The sequence below is a fragment of the Taudactylus pleione genome, unplaced genomic scaffold, assembly GCF_031769625.1.
Source record: "Taudactylus pleione unplaced genomic scaffold, aTauple2 ptg000019l, whole genome shotgun sequence".
Taxonomy (NCBI): domain Eukaryota; kingdom Metazoa; phylum Chordata; class Amphibia; order Anura; family Myobatrachidae; genus Taudactylus; species Taudactylus pleione.
In genome coordinates this window covers 16363684-16369729 of record NW_028284421.1, presented here as the reverse complement: position 1 = coordinate 16369729, position 6046 = coordinate 16363684, and positions in this window count along the sequence as shown.

The following is a 6046-nucleotide window of genomic DNA, read 5'->3' as shown; positions in this document are numbered from 1 at the left end:
ATATGGCATCAAATAAGATCAGAGGTGAGGACACACTGTAGACCAGAATAATGCAGGGTGAAAATCAAAAGGTTAGGGGTTCGGTAAGTATGTACCAAACTTTAGACATGTTAAGTTAAAAATCTAAGTTAGGATCTTTCCTCAAAAAGCAAAAAATGGAATGTACAGAAGCTCTTGTAGCTAAAAAATGTGATTTAGAAACTGCTCTTAAATTCTCTCATTTCTGATACATTGTTAGAACTCCAAAAAGCTAGAATGACATTAATTAAACTTTTAAATGACAAAACTATTTGAGCATTTAGTTGTTGCATGAATAGATATTATCAGTGGGGCAATTAGCCTGGTAGGTTACTTGCGGGAGCTTTTAGGGCTTAGAGGTCCCTCACCTAGATATCATGTATTCAGGATAATAACGGTGATCTCAACCATTCATATTGGCATATTGCAGAGGCCTTAACAGCATTTTATTACAAACTACATAATTTGTCCCCACTTCATTCATCTGAGGACAAAATGTCCTGGATTAGGGCCATTCAGACCAATTTGGAGGAAGTTGGCTTTCCCACTATCTCAGAGGACATTAAGTTGGCTCTGGATGCACCATTCATGGAATAGGAATTTGACTGATGTCATTAACTCATCCCCTTTTGGCAAAAGTCAGGGATCTAATGGGTTCTTTAGCATACACTATATGACATTTAAAGATAAGCATTTGACAAGATTTCTGAAAGCCTTTAATGAATTTTCCAAAGCCAAGTCAGGTCAATCCCTAGTTGACCATATAATAGTGATTGCAAAGAGGGCAAGGACACCTCACCATGTGCTCTAGTTACCTCCCAATATCCTATCTTAATATACTGTAGGTTCAGCTGGGTTTTGTGGCGGGTAGGGAGGCAATACATAATACCATGAAAATTATTCTGATGCTCCTATCCACCATTGCCAAAAAGATGTTGATTGGGATATGGTTGGTTGGAATTTCATGAGCAGAGACCTGGAGATTGGAGGCATGGGGGATGTGTTTCTCTATAAAATAATTGTATTTTATAAGACACCAACCACAAATGCAACAAAGGCCAATGGTGTGTTGTCAACAGTCAGTATCTTCAATGGCACGAGGCAGGGATGCCTGTTACTGCCATTGATTTTAATCCTCTGTATAGAGACCCTGATGACAGCAATCAGAATGAATACTGTGGCAAAATCCCTGGAAAGATTGTCAACGAAACAGGTCAGAGGCCTGTTGAGAGACACTGTGACTGCTGAATGTAAGTGCTGTGATACAGACTTTGTTTTGTGAGAGGGACGTTAAGTCCTTCCACTCTGAGAGGGGGAATCATTTTGTTTAGTTAGAGCCAGACTGGCCTAGATTTATTTTTATGTTTTGTTTATTTTTGTGCTGCTAATAAAACTAGCTGCTGATACTTGTTCCAAGGCCCTGGACTGGTGTACTTCTACTTAGCTGCTGCATTTACTCCAGTAGACTGCACCCTTACCCTGATTTTGCCAAAATCCAGATATCACAATGGAATTCCGATAGGATGTAAAGATTTCACCTGGCCCTCTTTGTGGATGACTTCTTAAAAATAATTATGAACCCCATGGTTGCCACCTACTGAATCTTATTCAAGAATTCCATAGATACAGTCAACTTTCTAATTTTAAAACAAACTATGCAAAATCTTTGGCCTTCAACATTTTTTGTTTCATCTGCAGTTGTGAATGTTCTGTGAAAGTCATTCCTATTTATATGGCACCTTTAAGTATCGACCACATCCCCCTATTCGTGAGATCTGTATCTAATTGTAGATGTGGTCCATGCAGAGATTATCAGGGTTGGGCAACATAAATATAATAAAAATGATCATTCTCCTGAGAATTTAGTTTATTCTCCATCCCATAACTGAAATGATTTCCTACAGCTTTCTAGTTGATCTACACAATGTTATTTACCCTATGCTTTTGAAACACTTGACATTATAGCATCTTGTAGTGTGCCATGAGGTGAAAAAGGTGAAACTTTTTAAGGTAGCTGAATGATCCTCCAACTGCTGTTTAAACTATCAATGCTGGGATGATGTTAGAGAGCCTGGCACCGATGTTACTGCTCTCCCTGCACTGTTCTGTGAAGTCATTTCAGCAATTGCAAAGAAGGCTGATGGCCCAGGGAGCGCTTGCACAATGCTAGGGTTCTGTCTACAGAGGCTAAATACGAGGTGTTCACAACTATGTGGTTCAGTTGGTTGAACTTTATGGATTCTCCATTTTACAAAGCTCTCCTTCCTCCTGCCTGTTATGAATCACTTGCCTGAGATATACTTCAGCCTCAGACCTCTTATAGGCTCTTTTCCTCATTTGATGTGCTAATTTCTTCCCCAGTGCTGGTTACATATGTTACAGTTTGGCTCGAGCTGGACTTACCCCGCTCCCTGCCTTCCCTCTCTCTTTCTGTAACTGCTCCATCTCCTCTTTCCTGTCTATGGTATTCACTATCCTCGTTAAATTGATTGTATTGCATTATTGATGGTTTCTTCCTGATGTTGGTGTACAGCATTTTGTCCTTTATATGTATGAAGAGGAAGCTCATTTATTGTCTTATTGTAAAGTGTTCTAAAAATAATTTATAAAATAAAATATTTATTTAATTGAACATGAGTCCCCAAAATCATAATACATCACTTTATTAAATAACAGATGAAACTTTTTTTCTTCATTCTTAATCCACCCTAGTTCAAATGGATAATAACTTCAATCTCTTTCCTGTTTTTCTACGTTGATCCATCTGCAAAAACTTGTGGCCATTTTCTACTCTAACCTATGAGCCCTTGTAGCAATCTATGTGTAAAACTGCATATATATATATATATATATATATATATATAGTAGATTAAGGTTCCTAAAGCTGCATTTCCACAGAAAAGGTGACATTTTGTATATTGTAAATCATTCTCAGAGAAGTCGCTATTTTGTGGACAGAAGCAATATTCATAGAAATGGGTATTAATTCACAGGGACATTGTTGTGCTGTTACAGTGGAATGAGGCATGAGACACATGTGGCACAAGATATAAAGATTGGATAGACTGTGCCTCAGAAAAAAATAGCATGTACTAGTTTAAGCAAAAATATAATTTATTTGTATTCTTTGTAAGCACACATTTCTATAGATTCACTTGGAATACACAATACATTTGACATATGATAATTAAAGTGAGTGATAGTTTCAGTTTTATTTATATGAATATACCATCCAGTATCCTTTGTCATCTTTTACAGTTATTGGACGTTTCTCTCTTATGCCCTGAAATGTCCCAAGTTCCATTTCCACCTCCCATCATCTTCATCACTCCTTCATCATCTGAGCAGTGGCCAGTTCTTCTCCCCATCCCAACAGTATCCTGCTTCCCTTCTCATTCCAGCATAGTCCCTTACCCCTCACCTTCACAGTAGGGGTTTCCACGATCCCAAGCACACTGATGCAGTTTCCCTTCGCCATCACACAGTTGCTCCTTCCCTTCTCTATCACATCAGTGGCCCTTTCTCCTTCTCATCACACCAGTGACCCCTTTCCTTCTGCCCAGTCATCTCCATTCTGTGCTCCAAATTCAGCCTTCCATCATCCACAGTGCCAGCTCCTCTGCAGCTTCTGCTCTCTTCTCCAATTTCCGTGCACTCAGTCTCACTATGGGGACTGGCCTTTCACTCCCTCTCCCAGGGCTACCACTGGCACTGCCCCTCACTTTTCAAAACACACTGCAACTCATAGAGAATCACTGGACAGATCCCAACTGGAGAGAACTTCCAAAGTTTTAATAATGAGATTGGAGAAGATGAGTAGCAGACACAAGTTGTACCATACATGATCATCTTGCATTTCACTGGTTTATACTGACTGGTATAAACAGCAGAGTGGTCAAGGCACAAAGATCCCTAATTCTGATGCCAACACAATATCAGAGTGGTTTGCTTATGTTGTGTTCAATATGGAATGTAAAGAGAGCAAATTTTGGTAAAATGTTGGTTTGAATGAGTCCTGTATGTTCTGACTCCTGTGTTATACATCTGAGCATCAATAACCTGCAGCTCTCACCATATTACAACATAAAGAGAGATACAGTGAAATGTAGGCTCACTGGGCTAGTGAATAAGCCTCAGCAAATAAAACAGGCTTGGCAGTAGTGAAAAATTTATTACGAAATTATAATTTAATCTAGCTAATTGATTTAATTTATTTTATACACATAACAGGCATTTTTGCATTTTTTTGTATTAGAGTAATTGCTGCTAGCTTTGTCAGTCATTTGTTATTAACAATTTGCTGGTTACATTGCATTGTTGTATGTTACTTTTAAAAGGCCAGACTCAAGCATGTTGGACATGTGGATTAGCATTGATATAATAACCTTCAGGATGATTTTATTGTGATGGGACTATTACTACTTTTCTTGGAAAATCTTGATTTCAAACCATTCAATGGATGAATTGGGCACTGCATTATATAGGGAGGTATTTATCAGTTACCTCTGAACAGCCAGTAAAAGGTATTGCACTGTCCCCAATACAAATTTGATGTTTGCTACTTTTTCATGCCATACAGTAGATTCAGGCATCATATTGCTGCACAATAACACCAGGCCACACTCTGCCATCCACATGTCTGAGTTGTTACGGCACTACCATTGGGAGGTACTGGACCACCCTACCCACAGCCCTGACCTGGCACCAAGTGATTTTCCATCTCTTTGGACCATTGAAGAAGCACCTGGGTGGAAGATGATTCACAACTGATGGTGAAGTTCAGCAAGCCACCAGGTCCTGGCTTCAGGCGCTTAACACTGATTTGTTCTATCACGGGATAGATGCCTTGGTGTACCATTGGAACAAATGCCTAGACAAGTATGTGGACTATGTGGAAAAATAATCTGCACCATGGCCATACTGTTGATTAAATATATATGTACGAATTGAAAAAATGTACACATTTAATTTCTTGTTACCTTATTTATTGAACCACCCTCGTACATGCAGGTACATTGCCTACTTATATCACTTGGGTCTTATTATTGGAGACAGCACTTAGTGGTTATTTTACCTTTGTTTTGAACTGACCATTTAAATACTCAAATTGTCTGCAGTATTCAGGAATTGGTCACTGACCAACCGCTATTGACTATACATTATAGCAGAAGTGTGTTTGTCCCACTTATGAATTGATCTTATATATAGTCCTATTTTTATTTATTTTGTGATTTTTTTTTATCTTCCTTTACATAATGTACTTTTTGTGTATTAATAAATGCTTTTTACTTAAAGAGATTATTTTAAACTACAGTGCATCTGGAAAGTATTCACTACGCTTCACTTTTTCCACATTTTGTTGTGTTACAGCCTTATTCCAAAATGGAATAAATTCATTTTTGTCCTCGAAATTCTACACACAATACCCCATAATGTCAATGTGTAAAAAGTTTTTTAGCGATTTTTGCTAATTTAATAAAAAATAAATAAATAAATAACAAATCACATGTACATAAGTATTCACAACCTTTGCTCAACACTTTGTTGATGCACCTTTGGCAGCAATTACAGCCTCAAGTATTTTTGTATATGATGCCACAAGCTTGGCACACCTATCTTTGGGCAGTTTCACCACTCCACTTTGCAGCACCTCTCAAACTCCATCAGGTTGGATGGGAAGTGTTGGTTCACAGCCATTTTCATATCTCTCCAGAGATGTTCAATTAGATTCAAGTCTGGGCTCTGGCTGGGCCACCCAAGTACATTCAGAAAGTTGTCCTGAAGCCACTCCTTTGATATCTTGACTGTGTGCTTAGGGTCATTGTCCTGCTGAAAGATGAACCGTCGCTCCAGTCTGAGGTCAAGATCGCTCTGGAGCAGGTTTTCATCCAGGATGTCTCTGTACATTGCTGCATTCATCTTTCCCTCTATCCTGACTAGTCTCCCAGTTCCTGCTGCTGAAAAACATCCCCAAAGCATTATGCTGCCACCACCATGCTTCACTGTAGGCATGATATTGGCCTGGTGA